Source organism: Manis pentadactyla, chromosome 6, assembly GCF_030020395.1.
Source record: "Manis pentadactyla isolate mManPen7 chromosome 6, mManPen7.hap1, whole genome shotgun sequence".
NCBI classification, from domain to species: Eukaryota; Metazoa; Chordata; class Mammalia; order Pholidota; family Manidae; genus Manis; species Manis pentadactyla.
The window spans coordinates 155,994,689-156,014,653 of record NC_080024.1 but is presented as its reverse complement, the minus strand read 5'-3'; the positions used below and the strand labels follow the sequence as shown (position 1 = coordinate 156,014,653).

The 19,965-nt window shown below is 48.4% G+C and overlaps 1 long non-coding RNA gene across 1 annotated transcript; it reads right to left on the bottom strand.

Moving 5' to 3' along the window:
- Positions 1-2,002: 2,002 nt before the first annotated feature.
- On the bottom strand, positions 2,003-3,676 carry LOC118911809 (uncharacterized). The gene is made up of 2 exons (XR_005024607.2): positions 3,470-3,676; positions 2,003-2,540 (listed from the first exon to the last, which is right to left on the bottom strand). It is a non-coding gene; the product is annotated as an uncharacterized LOC118911809 (long non-coding RNA).
- Between the last annotated feature and the right edge of the window lie 16,289 nt (positions 3,677-19,965).

Here is a 19,965-nt window from a genome sequence, read left to right as displayed (position 1 = left end):
TATCAAGCTGCTCCACTTCCTCACCAACACTGTTTTTCAACCGTTTGATTTTTAGTCTTTCTAGAAGGTGTGTAATGGTATCTCATTGTGGTTTTAATTTCTCTTTCTCTAATAACATATGATGCTGAGCATCTTTTCTTCTGTTTATTTGCAGTCCATGTATCATGACTGATGTGATGTTTTTCAAATCTCTTACCCATTTTGTAACTGGATGGTCATTATTGAGTTTTAGAGTTATTTGATTATCACAAATATCATTTCTTTGTTAAATATATGTTTTGCAATATTTTCTCCTAGTGTGTAGCTTGCCTTTCCATTTCCATAAGTGTCTTTTGAATGGCATATATTTTTATTTTTTGAAGTCCAAGTGTCAATTGTTCCCTCGTTTTTGTGTCAAATTTGTCAAATTTTGTCAAACTCCATATCATGAAGATTTTTTTTTCCTGGAAGTCGCTTTTATGCTTATGTTTTAGTTTTAAGGTTTTCTCTATTTTGAGTTAATTTTTGTATATGCTATAAGGTAAAGGTTGAGTTTCACTTTTATCAGTATACTATATCCAACTATTCCACCACCATTTGTTTGAAAGATTATCATTTTTCCATTGAAATGCCTTGTCATCATTGTTTAAAATTAATTGATCATATGTGTACAGGTCTGTTTTGGACACAGTTCTATTCTATTTATCTATATTTTCTCCAATGCCATACTGTATTACTGTAGCTTTATAAGTCTTCAAATCAAGTAGTGTAAGTTCTCCAACTTTGTTCTTTTTCAAGGTTATTTTGGTATTCCAAGTCCTTTTGATACTTCCTAATTTTAAACTCAGCTTGTCAATTTCTTAAAAAAAAAAAGCCAGCTGAGATTTTTTAATACATTTGCTTTGAATCCATAATCTGATTTGGTGAAAACTCATACCTTAACAATATTGAGTTATCAACTCTGTGGCCACAGTAACTCCCCATTACTCAAGTCTTCTTTAACTTCTCTCCGCTATGTTTTGTAGTTTTCAGTGGTCAAGTCTTGCCAAATATATCCTTCCTAAGGACTTTGTGTCTCTGATGTTATGTTAAATATATTGTTTATCTAGCTTCAAATTGATAGTTCAATTGATTTTTCAGTATTGGCTCTTAATCCTAAAACCTTGCTAAATTTATTTATAAGTTACAGAAGCTTTTTCTGTAGATTCCATATGGGTTTTTTAAAATAAATCATTATGATTTCTAAGGTGTTTTACTTCTTTTCCAATATCAATCCTTTTCTTTCTTTTTCTTACTTTACTGCACCAGCTAGACCCTCTACTATTGGTTCTAATGGGTAGATGTTGTAAGGGAAAGAAGCCAGTTTTTCACCATCTTGTGATATTAGCTATAGGTTTTTATAGTTGCTCTTTATCATATTGAAGACATTTCCCTTCTTTTCCTAGATTATCATCATCCTTTAGAACAGGCAAAACATCAAAATTCTGTATATAAATATATAATCCTAACAAAATAATAGGGACAAAGAGGCATTTAAATTAAATTTGGGGGCATTCTGAAATTTCACACTTTCAAAATAATACTTATTTATCCCTCTTGAATAAGATGCTTCACTTATGCTATCACTTGATCCTTATAATACCATTTGAGGTAGACAGGAAGTGTTAGTCCACTTCACATGAAGACATTGAGGCCAAAGGAGGTGAAATAACTTTCTTGCTCAAGGTTCACAGAAATAAACAACAAAGCTGTTCTTGAGACCTCCAGATCTGCAACCCAGAGCTTTTCTCATGTGATCTGTACCCACACCAGCTCTGTCTCCATGGTCCGTGTTTATGCCCAGATCCCAGACCAGCACCTTCCAGCCCTCTGGCTCTTTGACTGTATTTTTCCCTTTATTCACTTGCTCTCAGGATTGAGGCAGAAATCCCTATTTCAACTATGACTCCATTTCCTACGAGAATGCAGCAGAAGACGTAACATGCACACTCCTCATATAAAGCACACTCATCAAGGACCCATGTTCCAGCGATTTTTTTTTTCATTTTATTGCTGAAGGCTTCATGTCAGTAGGAAACTATATGAGGTCTTACAGGAACAGCCCAGCGTGTGTGTCCTGTGGCCACACTGACTCCTGGGGAAGGTAATAACCTTTCTAGGAAGGGACAATGAAATACATCCCTTCTGACACAACTAAGTATTACTCTTTTCCAAACTCTGTGGCCATGCCTTCCCATTTAGTGAAATAAAATGCAGATTTATGTTGTTTAAATGAACTCTATAAACCTTTTGAATTTCTCTTTCCAGAAAACATCCAAGGGCAATTGTGCAGTATGAATTTAAGTACATAGGCAATCATTTCCAAAGTGTAATCTCTGTGTGTTCTTCCACTTAGATAAAGGGACACCATGTGTGTTCGTATTCCTTGGGGATGCTGACTCTAACGATTCTCCAGGCCTACGAGCCCGCAGCCTTAGCTCATAGCTTTGGTTCATTCTTCCAGAACATTAGATAAGCTGTTTTCATTCTTTGGTGGGAGCAAGAGTCTGGTCATTTTTCTCCTGAGTAGATAAAACACAGAAATGTTCTTAATTATATCTCATCTTTGGAGGCAGGGAACCCTCAACTGTCCAATTCTTTCCTAAAAATAAGAGGTTTTGTATAAACTAAGCCTGTTTGCTTATTATTATTGTTATTACTGACCTCAAATAAACCCCAGCTGCACCTGCTCAGGTGGGATGGAGGCACCACAAACCACATCCTTCTGACACACACACTCAGTTCACAGGAATGTCCTACAGGCAACATCTCGGAGTGTGACAGTCGCTCCGCGACACAAACTTCCAACACGCTTCCTCCATAGCTTCCTCATAGTCGCTGACAGTGAACTTTCATGTCACAGAAAATACGGATGTCAGACGGTGTGACCCCAGAAAGATCACTTTGCCTTTCCAGGCCTCAAACTGTAAATGAGAAAGTTGAATGAGTGGCTGTGTGAGGTCCCGTGCAGTTTTAATATTCTAGGACTGCCCTATGCTTCAGCCATATAACATCAAACACTATGATGTCATGCGTTTGATGTCGATGGCTTTGGGGCACATACACTCCCAAGGTTTGGGGTGTTCCTTTTATCCATTGATCACAGGAGTTTGTTACACTGGCTATAATAACAGTGAAAATGTAGTAATGATTCACTAGCAAACTCAGACACCAGCTTCGTTTGTGCAGCTCACTGATGCCAGCTGCCCCTCTCTGGGGAGGTTAGAGGCACAGACGCTGCCCACCAGAAGAGAGGACAGTGTCCCGCCCCACTGCCTCGGATCTAGACTCAGCCAGCCGGGCGCCCGCGCCTGTCACCGTGTTGCTGAGTGACAGAGGAAAGGGGCGCGTCCCCCACTTCTCCAGCCCCTCTCCTGGCCTCCTTGGGCCCTCCCTCCCCACCTGCTGCTCACACCCGATGAGGGTCGCTTTCCCCCGTTGCGGGACTCACCTGAAATCTTGCACCTGAAAACCTCTCGCTACCCAGAGTTCTGCGGAACACGCAGACGGGGTCCAGGGCTCCTCTCCCTCCACCTGCCGGCCTTGCTGAAGGCTGTCTGCGGCCCCCACCGCAGGCCGCAGGGTCTCCGTGAGCTCGGCTGCTCCGCGGGCCCTCCGCGGGCCCCTCCCTGCGAGTGGAGCCCCGCCCCCAAGCGGCCCGCCCCGGCCCCGCCCACGTCCCCCTGACTTCCGGGAGCGCGCCCTGCTCCCCGCCCACGGCTCCGGAGCCACGCCTCCCGGCAGGGGCGGGCCTCCCCACGCCCGAGGCCGAGCCCCGCAGCAGAGCACGTCTTCTGCGCCCCTGAACCTTCCTCCCCATCACACCCGCCCCTGCGCGGCGGCTCTGGGTCCCTAGCGCAGCGTTTGCTGGCGCAGCTGCACAGGCCCTGCTCCCTCTGGCCTCCTGGGCTTGCGCGCAGCTCCTCACCGATCCGCTTCTGTCTCCGGCGCCTCCCCTCGGGCCCTGTTGCCAGAGCCTAGTCTTCACCCGCATCCTCTGGTCTTGGGGCTGTCGTCTCCTAGCTGTTTTCCAAACGCCCCCTCACTGTTCCATCTCCCGCCCTGCCAACAGCGTTATCTTTCTAAAATTAAGAAATTTGATTACCTTGTCCTTCCTGAGCTAAAATATTTGGATAGTCTAACTCCTGCACTGTGGATTTTAAAATAAGTTTAAAATGCATTATTATGTCACACCAAACTGCATAAAAGGGTATAAAATTGCTGCTAATTCCTACATACTTGTCACCAACTTACCACGATGCCAGGGTTGGAGGCCTGGGTCCTCACAAGTACTATTTTGCACAACTTCAGGGGCCATGCCGTGCCCCCTCACAGCTGTGAGTAGCCCTGTGTGTGCCACCTTCCCCCCCACTGCTCCTCCCTCCAAGAATAACCCACAGAGACAGACGTAGAGTTTACCACTGGCAGGCAGGACAATCTTTATCCATTCACTACGTCTGTATCTCTCAGCTAAGTGTGGTATTGTTTTGCCTACTTTATGTAAGTGGTATCATGCTATATATTTTTTATGCATCTGTTTTCTCTTTCAATATTGTGATGACATACGTATTTTGTTCATTTTCACCGTTATAAACAGTTCCATTGTACGACCATAATTTTTTTTCTACTCTAGAGGAAATTTGGGCTGTTTCTAATTTCTTTTTAGCTATTACAAATAATATTGCTCTGAAACTCTTATACATGTTTTCCTGTGGATATAAATATTGTGGGCTCTAGGAGTGAAGTTGCTGGAGTTTAAAATGATTTTCCAACATTGTTGCAATAATTTACATTCCTACCAACAGTGTCTGAAAATTCCTGGTGGTCTGTATCCTCATCACCATCTGGTACTATCAGATTTATTTTTTGCTAACCTGTGGGGTTTTGTTTAAGTTTCCCTAATTTCTAGTGAGGTTGAAATTGTATTCATTTGTTTTTCTTCATCAGTGATTTGCCTGTCCTTATTTTTGCCTATTTTGAAAATTACATTTATATATATTTTTATTGGTTTATTTGTGATTCTTTATACATTATGAATACAAATATTTTATCAGATAAATGTGTTATGTATCTTCTCCATTCTGGGACCTGTTTTTGTTACTTGAGAAATTCAAGTTTGGATTTTAATGCAACTTCATGTATTATTAGCCTTTTTCCATATTCCAAGGAGATTTCAGGTTTTCCGTTATCAGATGCATGATCCCCTCTAATCCTGCCGCCTGAGCGCACATCTCCTTCCACCTGTGTCCACAGTATTACCTGTACTCGAGGCTGTGTGGCGTCATGAGCCAAGTTACCCCGCAGCAATCACGTTGATCAGACCTGCACTGCTGGCTGCGTCTGTTTACCCTCCTAAATCCGGATGTTTTAATCCCTTTCTTCAACAGGGGGAGTTCGTAGGAGGTGGGGGGAAGTGGTCTGGGTGTGAACTCGCCCCAGTCAGGGCTGGGGAGCCAGAAGCGAAGCCAGGTCTCAGGTAGCACATCTCAGAAGATACCGGACACCCGGAGGACTGAGTGTGGGCACGGGGGGGGCCCAGCAGGAGCCCAGAGCACAGGGAAGACGGCCGGGGCACGGGGCGATGAGGATGGAACACAGGTGCAGGGGCCCAGAGGGGCAGGTGTGGCTCGGAGGTCGGCTGCGCTGTCTGCCCTGGGCAGCCGTGGGGGCCCTGAGGCTTGTGCGGGCACCGTTCTCACCGGCGCCAAGTCAGGGGCAGCTGGGAAGCCGGCTCTGGGCTCATCCTACTCCTGGCCCCTAGGCTTTCTGCAGCCCCGGCCGTGTAAAGGACCAGGGCCAGGTTCCATCCCATGTTACCAGATCCAGACATGATGGTTTATACCCAGAAAGGGAAAAGGGGAAAGGTAGGAACAGAACTGAGAATATGAAGAAGGGTGAGAGGGGCCGAGGGAGGGAGAGGAGCGCCACCTGCTGGCAAACCGGCACCAGCACGCCCTCAGGAGCAAGGCACACGCCCGGCGTGCGCCGTACAGGAGGCCTGGCCTCCGGCGCCCTTGGACTGGCCCAGGCTGCCGCTTACAGTAACAGGAAACACCTGCTTATTGAGCAACAGCTCTGATGTTTTCTTAATTATTAGATTTTCTTTACAGTTTTAGATTTACAGGAAAATTAAGCCACTGGTACAGAGTTGCCGTTACCCTCCGTGCCAATATATACACTGTTTCTGCTATTAATAAAATTTTGCATTAGTTGGTACATTTATTACAGTTAATCTATTATAGTATGAATAATTAGTATTAACTAAATTCCAGACTTTACACTCAGGTTCATTCTTGGTGTTGTGCAGTTCTAGGGCTTTGACAAATGCACGGCACGTAGCCACCATTACGGGATCGCACAGAATAGTGTCACCTCGAATTCCCGTGCCCCTCCTGGCCACTCCTCCACCTCACCCCAACTCTTCAATCCCCGGCAGCCCCTGATCCTTTTACGGTCTCCATTGTTTTGCCTTTTCCAGAATGTCGCGTAGTTGGGACAGACTGGCTTCCTCCATTCAATGATGTGCATTTGACATTCCTCCATGACCTTTTTGTGGCTTGATAGCTCATATCTTTTTAGTGCTGAAAAGCACTTCATCGTCTGATGTACCACAGTTGATTGCTCACCTATCAAAGGACACCTTAGTTCCTTTGGGATTTTGGCAGTTATGAATAAAGCCGCTATAAGGATCCGTGTGCAGGTTTCTGTGTGGACATAAATCATCAGCTCCTTTGGGTAAACACCACGGAGCATGATTGCTGGATCACATAGTAAGAGTGTTTAGTTTTGTTAGAAACGGCCCAACTGTCCCCCAAGGGGCTGCACCATCTCGTGGCCCCAGCAGAGGAGGCAGTCCTGCGCCCCACACCCTCACCAGCATCCGCGTTGACAGGGTTCCTTCTGGATTTTGGCCATTCTAGCAGGTGTGTGGTGGGATCTCACTGCAGTTTTAACGTGCATGTCCCTGATAGCATTGGGTGGAGCATCATTTCACATGTTCATTTGCCAGCTGTGTATATTCTTAGTTGAGATGTCTGTTCTTTACACATTTTTTAAAAATTGGGTTGTTCCTTTTCTTGTTGTTGAATTTAACTGTGTATATTTTGGGTACCAGTTCTTTGTCGAATATGTATTTTACAATATATTTTAATATATAGGAAAAAATACGCATGTTTAAATAAAACATATCTGTTAGAATGTCACCTAAAATAATTTCCTATGCCATTTGTGGTATGCGTAAAACATTTCGGGAAATGTAATTTAAATCCCCCAATTAAAACAAAATAGTAGCAATAACTCAGATTCATTCTAGTGCATCAGTAAGCAAAGCAAAACCCACTTCTCCCAGACCGCACCCTTGGTCAGTCGTCTCTTTTAAAACAGGTGGGCTATTATGACCCATGGTGCATTTTGGTGGGGGAACACAAACATTTAGTCCATAAAGGTACCTTAATATAATTATTGCTCCCAGAGGTAGGTGTTGGTAACAGCAAAGTTTTGGACACTAACAAACATGAGTTTTAATTTCAAATGATGTATAGCAAAGGCATATAACTTTCTATGGCATAGCAGTTCTTTCCGAGAGCTATTCGGACAGTGACATCACAGAAAGAAACTGGATAGGAGACAGGAGGTTAGTGTTCTCAGGGTGATTTGTTATTTTCTCATTGTGTAAGTCACTTTTTCTTGGGGGATAAGTTTATTAATCTAAAATAAGTGACTGTTAATGTTCTCTAGTTCTGACACTTCCACTACTCAATGACTTTTGAAGCTTACCTTTAAGACGCAGGAAATTGCTACATAAAAACTTTGCCAAAGTAGCAGGATAGGTCTGACACTTAGCCAACAAGAGGAAGGAAACTGAACCTTGCACTTTATCCTGAGCTGAGATCTGAAGAAAACAACTTGTAGGTAGAAAATCACCAGCCCAGCTGAGGTTACTGTGACCACCGCGTGACGAACATACTGCGTGTTGATGTGTCAGGCTAAACACACTTAGCAACAGAAATGAATACGAACAAAACACTATGAAAAATCTCTGATGGAAACTTCAGTCCAAGGCTAACCTGACAGCCCAGTCTCGGGAGCCAGGCCCGCCGGTCTGGGTGCTGGGAAAGCCAGCAGACCAAGGGGTCATCATGCCTTGTCCTGGCCTGCATGACCAGGGGCCCCTAGTGCCTCCCGCAGAGGTTGTCATGAAGCGCAAGCGGTGTATGTGAAACACAACAGCGCAGAGCACGCAGACGCCTGCAGCAAAGGGCAGCCGTCGTTCCGCCCAAGGACACATTTCTTGGCCTCAGACTTGGACGGTGCCATGCTGGCTTGGGCCTGGCTCACCCCCAGCTCCCGGAATGCCTCCCTGCGCTGCCTGCCAGCCTTCCTCCCTCCTCATCGCCGTCTTCCTCAGAGGCTCATGCTCTTCGACTCTCCGAAGGACCCCATCCACTCAGTGAGTGACGATTTCTTTAGAGGCAAAAGCAGTATCAAGAAGTCAGACAAGGCACGTGTTCACAAGACCTGGGAAGGACACTAGAGGATTCGTTCTCCTCAGTCAGGGGGGCACGGGAGACCCCCTTCCATCACTGCCTTGTTTTCCACCCAACAAGGATCTTGGTGTTTCATCCTGTTCAGCCAAAAGCCAAGCCTGTGGCTGACACTCGTGAGCAGGTGATGACTGGGAATGTGACCCTAGTGCAGAAGCAAGGACACAGGCCAGCGTGAGGCTGTGCCCTCTGCCTGGTGCCACTGTGGACCTCCGTGGGGAACCTCTGAGGAGCCTCTGAAGTGCAGGCAGAGCCATCTGCTGGGTGAGGGTCAGAAAGCCCAGGGGCATGACCTGATGTGCACACAGCAGGCTCCGCAGAAGCCCCGCTGCAGCACTGCCTGGAAGAGTGGTCTGCTCCAGGAAGGGCAAATCACTGTCCCCACCAGGGAAGAAGCCGTCTGGTTCACCCACACTGCCACCAAGCAGCTCCCGGGCTCCTTCGGCCTCCCGTGATGGGCTCAGCGCGCACTCAGCGGGGGCAGGAGCCGGCCCACCCTTGGCGAGCAGTGGCCCACATCCGTCCCTGTCACCGTGGCTGCTCTGCACAGGTGTAGGGTGGCTGGGAGGAGGGGCTGGGTCACAGCCTGGCCACCGTGTCCCCTGGCGCAGCTCACAGTTGTCATCACCATCATGCATGCGTCTGGCTCCTTGCAGGAGCTGACGAGTGGCCCGGTGGGACATGACGGGGTCCTCCTCACCTGTGCGGTCTTCAGCAGCAGCCCTGAAGCTGCACAGCTTTCGAGACTGTGGTATTGCTCCAGAGCTACCTGGTGGGGCTGCAAAGGAAGGGGTCCGCTTTAGGGACTTCTGCTTGGCCCTTCCCACCATAAATGTCTCTCACCCTTTAGGAAGAGTCGATGTGAGGGTTTGCCAGTCGCTTAGAGCACGTATCATAATAATGCCATTGAGAGCGAGGGGCAAAGTCCCCTGGATGGCCTTGCCCAAGGGCCGTGTTGTCTGGCCTCCTGAGCGCGGACTGCTGGGTCGTGAATGCGGGAGGGTGTGCGGCCTGCCCCGAGGCAGGGTGCTGTCTGATGGCAGCTCGGCAGGGCCCAGTCAAGCAGGCCTGCGCCCCGGCGGCTGCAAAGCGACTGGCATGGGGAGCGGGCCCAGAGAGTGCTGCAGTGGGGGGCGAGAGGGGCCCGGGTTGGGGCCTCCAGGTGGGGTGTGCACGGACACGCAGGGTGGGGACCAGATAACAGACTCGGGGGAGAGTCAGAGGGTGGAGGCAGGGCTACCAGCCCGACTCAGGCACCAGGTGAGAGGCTGTCAGTCAGAGTGAGCAGCCAGACAGAGGGGCCGGTGCTCAGCGCCCAGGAGACCCGGACACGGGGACAGCCAGGCCTGAGGGCCGGAGGCCTGCTGGCCCAGGAGGCCTAGACCCAGAAGGGCAGGTGCAGACAGCGTGGGGGAGCCCCGCACCCGGGGTGGGGGATGCTGGTTCTGCACTCGAGAGCCCTCTTAGCCAGAAGTCTTGCATATGCCTTGAGGTGTAGAAAAAGTAAACGTGGGACTTGGTTGGCCTGGGGACATGACAGAGGTCAACTGCACTGGAAGGTGAAAAATGAGCGTGAATCCTGTCCACAAGTGGCCTCTGGACAGTTACTAGTATTTTATTTTAACTTAGTACAACTTGGCATAAACTGTGCATGCACAGATATAGCATGACTCCATTTCTGTTGACCATGGTCGTCTGCAATAGGACCTCAAACTCAGAAATAAAAACAAAAAAAAAACCCAGTAACAGCCAAAGAAGGGCCTCTGGGGCATTCAGCAGTTATCTCCCTAAAGGTCAGGCTTTTTACTGTACAAGAGGGACAGACCTTTCCCTTCATCAATCACACCGAAGACAAGAAGTTTCAGGACAGACAGGCAAACGGCAAAGACTGCAGAGAGGGGACAGGCGGCTGGAAAGGCTGCCAGAGCGCAGGGGGGAGCGTGGTGACTGGGGCTGCATGGGGGCAGCACTGGGCTTGGAAGGAGCCGTGGGAGGAGGGTGCCTGCGGCGATTCCACGGGACGCGTCTAACGTGGTGACCTGAAGGACCCTCCAAGGTGGACAGTGTGCTCTGCTGTATGAGAAGCTGCATCTTCCGGGCACACGTCCTGGGCTGGGCCACCCCAGAAGCCCGCATGTCCCTGTGTCACCACTGGGCTGGCCCCTCCACAGGGTCCTCCCTGTTCCCTCCAGCTCAGGCTGTGTCCTGCTGCACTGTTGCTGGGCGCTTTAAGAGGCATTGCAGGTTTCTAAGTTGTACTCTGCAAGCACGGGGAGAGTTTAGGATTGGGGGTGGGGGTACAGATAAACGCCCTGGGAGAATCTGGGTCTGAACTACGGAAGCCAGTGCAGAGCGAGCCGTAGGCTTCTTCACGCACAGCTGTTACCCACAGAAAGCAGGAGAGAATGAAGCCACAGTTGCTTACACAAACCCGAAGGAAGTATTTCTGTGGCTAAAATGGAGCATATAGCCGTTACTTACTGTGCTGGAAAAAGCTGGCTGGATGGCTTGCCCCCAGATTTGGTGGGCATACCCGACTCTGTGTTATCTAATCGACCTGTGGGCATCCCTCGGCGGGGGGTGGGTGGGGGGTGGAGCCCTCATCTGAGCAGGCAGTTATCCTCCTGAGCTGCTGAACCTGAGGGCCAGTGCCGTGTGTCACTGCCAATCTAAAGAGAAATGCCTCTGTACTGAGCTGCTGTGGGTAGAAAAACACACGCAGGGCTCCTGAGCATGAGGCCCTGATTAAACGTCCCAAGAGAGGGCGCTCCACATGCCGAGAACCCATCTTTCATTCCAGCTGCTTGTTAATGAGCTAGTCCATGCAGCATTCCAAGGAAGGGGAGCAACAGGATTCACTCATATATTTATTTGCTTACTTACATGCACTAATGGCAAGCAATTCTTCCAAAAAGATATAAACAAATATGGGGTAAACAAATTGCCTTTTTAATCCTGAACGCAAATGCCATTTTGCAAAATGACAGAACAATATCACAACCGGAACATGCCACACACAGATCTTTTCAGAGTCCCCCATTTCACGTGCATTCACCTGTGGGTATTAAGTTCTGCACAATCTTATGACCTTATAGTTTGTGTATCCGCGAACCACAGTCAACGTGCTGAGTAGCTCTGATAGCACAAGGATCCCTTTGGTAGCCCACCTACCTTCCCACCCCCATCTCAGGGGTTCCTGATAACCACTGGTCTAGTCTCCGTTTCCAAAATTCTGTCAACTCAGAAATGTTGTATAAATGGAATCAAACATTACCACCAGAAACTGGGAGAGACGAGAAAGGATCCTTCCCCAGGGGCAGGCCCTGCTGGTGCTTTGATTTCAGACGCCAGCCTCCTGACTGAGACAATAAATTTCAGTTGTTTTATACCATCCAGTTTGCAGTACTTTGTTATGACAGCCCCAGGAAGCTAGTGCAATAGAGAAAAGCTGCAGATGTGTGCCAGCCGGTGTGGGTGGGGATGTGTTCGCACTCATTCTGCAGTACCAGCCCTGCTCAGGAGCAGAAGCCTGGAAACCTTTCCCATGCTCACCAACAGGAACGTGGATCAATAAACCATGATGTCATCGGAAAGCCGCAGCAGTCAGAGTGAAGAAATCACAGCAACACACGATGATACGCACGAGTCTCAGCAGCAAATACTCAATGAGTAAAACAAGTTTCAAAGATGACATACAGTGTGACAGATTTTTTTGCAAAATTAAAAATCAACTAGAAATTTACTTTCTGGAATATATACACACACATATGATACGAGGCAATGTGATGTGAGAAGGAGTCCAAGGAGAGGGTCACCCTGGGGCTGCCCGGAGGAGGGCGCGGAGGCCCGAGGGGCGGAGCGCTTAGGGGCGCGCAGTGACCGCCAAGGCTTTAGCTTTCACGCTGAGCTCGCAGGGCCCTATTACGTAGTACAGGGGCACACTTGTGAAAAGCACCATGCAGGAGCTGACCCTGATAATGTTCCTGAATCCAGGGTAAAGATAATTCGATTTGGTGCACACGAATCCAGTAAGAAAAAAAAAAGGTAAAAACCTCACGAAGTCCTCCCGCTGCAGAGGGAATGGAGAAAAAGAGAGACAACCCCTAGCGGGCTCTGCCGTGCCCCCGTGAGCTGACATCGGGGCGGTTCTAAGTTCTTATCCTGTGGAAGGGCTGGGGCTGGAGCTACACCGTGTACTGCCCACGAGCCCCTGCGGGTACATGGCTCACATGCCGCCACACCCCCGCATCCACCCGTGAGCGTGAGTCACTCTGGAGCATCATCGCTGGTGCTCTCAGCAGTGGGGTGTGCCACCTCCTGCATCTTTGCCAACGCTCAGCATCAGTATTTAAACAAAAAGAAACCCTTGCCATCCTGCATAGCGCAAAAAGGTATGTGACCTCATATGTATATTTTTTCCACTTTAGCAACTTGTGAGGTTGGACATTTTCCACTTGCTCACTGGTCTTTTCAGCCTTTTGTCACGTGGATACTCGTTCAGCTCTTTGACCATTTTTGCGGGAGTGGAGTCGCTGCCCTTTCCTGCCTGGTCCGTATTTTATGTATTGACCACGGGGAGCATTGTTGCAGTGGTTAATCAGTGACTCGTGTGAATCACTTCGTCTGTGGTTGTAAACTCGGGGAGCACGTCCAACCCGAGGCTGCTGGGTCCACCCCCTCCATCCCGAGTCTGGAAGCGTGCCCTTTTGGTGCTCTTGGGGCTGAGGGGCACACGTGGGAGGCAGGAGGGGCTCTGCACAAGTGTCCCCTTCTCACCACCCCTGGCTCCAACTCTATCTCCACTGTACAAAGAACATGAAGAATTCTGTGGGGATTGACAAGCCACATATTATGCCTTGAGAATTATTTGACATTTCAATTGCCCTGAAGTGTGAAAGGCTCCATTGTGCACAGATTCAAATTCATCCCGAGCTCTCATTATGTCCTGGGCAGAAGCCTGCTTTTCATTTTCATCTATATATCCCATGCAATTTCCTCTTGGAGTTTGAAGACAATGTTTCAGTTATTGATCCACATAAGAATAATTTGTGTGGGTGACCCAATCAGTGACTCCTCCGAAACTCGTACTTAGGGCCTATGTAAGGATTCCTCCAAGTTTCTTTTCCCACACGTGATTTAGCTGGAGTCTCCATTTGTTAATAATCAAAAGGAGGCCCTGTGCCTGGAGGACAGACAGGCAGACTGAGAGGCTGGTCAGGAGCACAGGTGCAAGGATCTTGCCCTCCTGGGAGGTCAATGTATGACCCCTTCTAAAAGACATGAATTTTCACTTCTACCTAACTTGCTTTATAACATCCTATTAAAGAGATCCTTGGTTAAAACAGTTGTTATTTTTCAAGTAAAACCAAGGCATGTTCATAAGCAGGAGTATCCCAAGCTGCGGACACAGCAGTGAGCCTCACTCCTCTGAGCCGTTGCCTGGAAACCTGGGGGCAGGTGGCAAACGAGGCGACCAGTCCACTGCAGGCTTGCCCTCTCACCCCATCAGAGCCAGTCTCCAGTTTGCCCTTCCTTCTGGGCTGGACCAGCTCACTGAACAGAAGAGTAAAGAACATGGCATTCTCCAAGGACGCTAACCCAGCTTGAGGGAACCCCCCGCCCCAGGGAGGGCACCTGAGGGCTGGCAGGACCGGGTGGGGGGCAGTGGGAGCGACTCTGCCGGGCTGGGCAGGACGCAGCCAGGGCGCCAGCAGTGGGAGTGTTGGCAGCTCCCCAGCCACCCCCGAGTGCTCCCAGCTTCAGTGTGAATGCGGCTCAGCCAGGGCACACCAGAAGGCATGTGCGCTGGCACATGGCCGAAAGGATGGGGCTCCCAAAGGAGTCCAAGATTCAAACATCACCCCCTCCAACAGTGTAGTGACGACTTCCAGGCTGGTGGTAAGGACCTCTGGGAACCCCACCAAAAGCACATGTGGCTGCCACCGAGCACCTGCCTCTCCCTGCTTCACATGGTTGTGCATCTCACCTCACCTTCCAAGCAAGGCTACACAAGAGCAGAGCGTGTCAGAAATCAGGCACCACTGTCCCCTTCCTGACTTCTGCATCTTTCCCAGTGGGACCTGGGCACTTGCCCATCTCTTCCTTCTTTTATAAGCTCCCTGGGTTTAGGATGAGCTCCTCCCTGGGGGTTCACCTGCCTCTCTGCCCTGCGGTCTCCCAGTGTCAGGGCTCGCCTTTGCTGCCAACACGTGTGCTGTGGGGACGTTCTGTCTGTTAGCCCTCGTGGGTCTAGGCCCACATTTCTGGGAGCTTCAGTCTCAGCCGTGCCCTGCACACTTGGGCCATGATCAGCCCTTGGGTGGCTTATTCCACTGTCGCCCATACCCTGCATGCCGTGCCTCCTACTTGACCAGGGGCTGAGCTGGTGGAGAGTCAGTGAGTGAAAGGAGAAAGACTATGGCAAGTGGGTGTCTGGTGCACAGGAACAAGAGCAGGAAACGGGTGCCACTGCCCAGGGGCCACTTCATCATGTGGGGGGCAAGAGATACTGTGGCTGTGGCCTCCAGATTCAAATGGCTCATCTTACTGTAGGGACTATGGACAGATGAAGGAGGAGACACACTTTTTACTTCATTTGGCTTTTAGTTGCATCAATAGGTTGATGAAAAATACACAATTTAGGGCAAAATGGGAAGAAATGTAAGTGTAGTAACAATGAGGTGTCTTTAGTGAATTCTTAACTATGAAAATAATTTCAATGTACTTTCTTATGGCTACTGCTTGAAGGTGAACCTACATTTAACAAACTCAGAGCCCTAAGAGTTTTAAGGTTCGTCTGTGGGCATCTGTATGCCAGGAGCACGAACCCCATGCCCGTCAGCCCTGGTCAGCAGGGAGAACCATTCCAGCTCTGCTCCCTGGCAGGCCCACCCTGCTCCCCAAGCTGGTTCTTGTTTGTTCACTCACTCATCATCACCCATATTTATTAAGCACCTACGTAAGGTGCCAGCACGATTCCAGATGCTGGGATAATGTAGTGAGCAAACAGGCATGGCAGCTGCCAGGAAGCTTTCATTTGAGTGGATGGAGACTGAGCAGAAGCAGCCAAGCAGGCAGGTAAGCTAAGCCCTGCATGGTGGTGCATGCACACGAGGTGAGGAATCAGAGCAGACAGTGTCCACTGAGCTGAGAGCTAAGCGCACATCTGGGCAAATGGAAGGCTTGATGCTGTCATGACCGTGCACGACGGCACTGTCACCGGAGTGAGCGCAGACTCAACGCCGTCCTGTCCGAATCCCAGCGGACTCAGCTGGGGGCCGAAAGCGTGCACAGGAAAAAGAAAAACAGATGCATTAGACTTGGTCAAAATTAAACCTTTTCTTCATTAAAGGACTGTCCCAAGTAAATGGAAAGACAACCCATGGATGGGAGAAGTATTGGCAAGTCATATGCCCGTAAGGATCTAACTAGTACATATAAAGAATGCTTACAACGTAAAACTGAAATGACAAACGGCCTAACTAAAAAATTGGTAAAGGACTCGGACATTTCTCCAAACAGATATAGGAATGGCCAGTAAGCACATGAAATATTGTTAATTGTTAGTCAATAAGGAAATATAAATCAAGCCGCAATGAGACACCACTTCACACCCTCTCAAATGCTACAGTCAACATATGGAAAATGACAAATGTTGCCAAGGATGTGGAGACACTGGAACCCTTGGCACTTTTCATGGGGGGTAAACTGGTGTAGCTGCCGTGGAAACCAGCTCGGCGGTACCTGAGAAAGTCCTGACACACAGCAACTCCATTTCTGGGTATACACCCCAAGGAACTGAAAACAGGGACTTAAACAAAACTTGACCACAAATGTTCTGTTCAGAGCAGCACTGTTTACAGTAGCTGAGAGGAGGAAACAACCGAAATGGCCATCAGCTGTTGAGCAGATAAATGCATTGTGGTCTAGCCAGACCCACGCCACACCACGGACGAACCCGAAAACAACTAGGCTTCGTGAAAGAAGCTGGAAGCCAAAGGCCACGTCACGTAAGTTACAGGAAATGTCCAGAATGGGTAGATGGGCAGAGACAGAAAGTAGGTCAGGGGTTGAGAACGGCAGTGACTGAGATGGGGTTTCCATTTGGGAAGATGAACAGGTTCTGGGCTAGACACAAATGCCACTTCATTTTACAGTTTGAGATGGTTAATTTTATGTGAATTTCACCTCAATAAAAAGCAATCAGGGAGGCTCAAAGGGTAGGAAAAGTTGGACTTTGTCTGAGAAGCGGGAACATCCGTGCCGCTGAAGGGCAGCCCAGGAAGCCAGGGAAGGGCCAGTGTGGCTCTGCGCTGCAGCAGCGCGGTGTGGCGGCGGCGTGAGTGGGAGCAGGTCACGACTGGTTGATGTTTTAAGCCATCGCCTGGCTGCCCTGGCTGTGCGGTCGAGGGAGGCAGGCGTGGGCCTGAAGGTGGCTGGGCCCATGGTGGAAGAGGAGAGAAGGGGAGATGCAGGCTGACCCTGGGCAACTGGGCGTGAGGGTGGTAAAGTCTGTGGGACATGGTGCTGAACTGGACCCAGGGCTGAAGGAAGGAGATGGCCAGTTGATGAGCAGTTTGAGATGTGCATGTAATATTAAGTGTCTTACTGAAAGCCATGTGGAAACCTCCTGTAACTTAGATAACTTGGCCTCTCACAGGGTTTTCTTGCTTAAAAAGAGTTTGTGTTCTTTTTCACAGAAAACACGTTGAACAACAACAGATCACAACTAAGTCCACAGACGATGACGTCGCAATCACAGGATCTGGGGGCCTATATGGCTGGTCCCCCTCAGGTCGCGGAGGAGGCAGCACATCCGCCAGGTCAGGTGGCCTCCCTCAGGCAAAGGCACTCAGGCCAAGAGCCCGCCATCCAGCAGGGCTCTTCCTGTGCACAAGCCCTAGGAGGCATCGGCCCCCAGGCCCCCAGCCCGCCTCCTCGGCTCAGCCCCGGGGCACCCTGGGGCCGAGGTCCCCGTGAGGCCTGCACCCACGGTCCTCCCGTCCCGGCTCCATCACTTCCCAGGGTGACCTTGAGCAACCGCTACCTTCCGTGCAGACAGAGAGCTCATCAGATAGGCAGCGAGCAGGTCTGGGCTTGGATTTGTGGGTTTAATGAGCTTGTTCCTGCCTTCACCCCATCCTTTTGACAACAGCCAGAAAAACCAAAGGTCAAGCTGAACTCCACCTACAGCCAAGAAACTGGGATGACACAGCGAAGGGGGAGAGCGCGTGGGAGTCTCTCCAGCCTCCGGGCACCTCGCACCGGGAAGTTCCGGGGCCCTGAGCACCTGGCCCCAGGGTTCCTCAAAGTCAGTGTTCAGATATACTAAAATTTTAAGTTAGTTCACCTTAAATAAGAGAACTTTGTGCCAGGGGAAAGCGGCACATTTGGGGTGTGCGTGTACACTCGACGTGGGCACATGGCTGTGTGTGACAGACGGAAGGAAGGGGAGGTGGGTGGCGGGATGTTACCCTTTTGTTTTTGGAGCATTGCTATTTTCTCTTCTTTCTCTAAAGAGCAGAGCTTTAAAAATCAATTATTTAATTCTGAAAGCATCCCATGGCATTTTAACTGTATAAAATCAGTCATAATGACATTAAGTTCTGATTTGGGAACCTTTCAGAGAGAACCACTGTGCTGCTTCTGAATGGATGGAATAACGATACCACCTTGGCAGACAACTGCAGTGATTAACACTCACGTCATCCCACAGCAGTGATTGCTGTACATCGGATCTCAGTGTGATTCCTACCTTAAAATTTTCCAGGAAGAAAAAAAGACTGCAATACTGTCAGAAATAATACTATTGTCACAAGTAATGGTCTCTGAAAGTTATATTTCATGTTTAGTACAATTTTTTTGGCTTTCTTTGAGTGCAAACATAGAGAAAGTGAATTAGAGAAACCTGTCTATATTTCAGCTCCAGTCTCTAAGGCAAAATGTCTCTCTCAGTGCTATTTACTATTTTATTTCTTACTTTTTAAAAAATTGTTTAGAGAATGAAGGCCATAGTAAAAGATGCTTTAATGTTTCATTGCTCTGTGCTTAGGGGAAAAACCCCAAAACATAAATGTTTTCTTTCTGGCCTCCATTCTCTCTTCTTTCACATTTTGTTTCCTTTTTAAAATTTTCCTTCCCATGACATCATTCTCTCCAAGACCTTGGTTGGCATGCTAAACATCCCAGGAGGATTTTGGTTAAATATGGCAGATTGAATGCACATGATACTTTGGTGTCCTCCTGAAATCATACCAAAATGACTGCAAGGGGAAAAAAGTTTCAGACTCCTAAGAAAAAGAAAGTAGACATGATAAATTGATAATACAGTTTGGAGACATGGAAAGTAGATGGGTGAGTGGAACCTGACTTAGTGATTAGAAAAAGATGGAGCTAAGTTTGCTTAGTGGGAAGTCAGCAGTAGCCAATCCTTCGGGTCTGGAGGTGCCGTCTACCTCTGGAAGAAGGGGTAAAGGAGAGACCTAAAGGCAGGTGTGGTGTCTCCAGGAACTTGTATTGCCGTAATTTGTGTGTACTGGCAGCTGCTCACCCAAACATACCCACCCACACAGAAGACTGGAGAGCTATTCTCTGGAGAAACTGGTTCAGGGAGGTGCTGGTCTCAAGGTATAGCTGAGGGCATGGGTGAGGCTCTGCACCAGGAGCTGGCAAATCCACCCAATGCCTGATTTTTGCCAATAAAGTTTTATTGGAATACAGTGATACTCATTTGTTTTCATGCTGTCCATAGCTTTTTTTCTTTTTCTTTTTTTGCATTACAACACACTACAACAGCATAACAGGGATGAAGTAGTTGCAACACTCTATGGTGCACAAAGCCCAGAATATGTACTATCTGGTCCTTTACAGAAAAAGTTTGCTGACTCCGGCCCCAGAGCAAGAATGAGCAATCAACCACAGAGTTTCAAATCAGCTTGAATTCTCAGTCTTCTGATCATGACCTATTCTTATTAACAAGAACAACTAAAGATTGCCAGGTATCTTGAGGAAATATGCCAGCATGGGAGACACAGACAAAACAGAGCAAAGGAACTCAGAGGGAACAGTGCAGGGAGCAGAAGAAAATTCCAGAAAACATTCTATAATTAATGTCCTTGCAGAAGTAGGAGAATGTATTTTATCCATGCAACATGAACAAGGTGCTATATAAAAGGAATGCAGGATAATTAAAAGAGTTCTTGGAAATTAAAATATAAAATCAGAAACAAAATAATTCCAAAGAAATACTGGAAAATATAATTGACAAAATCTCTCAGAAAGTAGAGTAAGAAAACACATGAAAATAGGAGACAAAAATAGATAAATTCAGGATGTTCAACTGCTGATAAATAGAGGTTCCAGAAAGAAAAAAAAATGGAGGAGAAAAATCACAAAAGAAAGAATA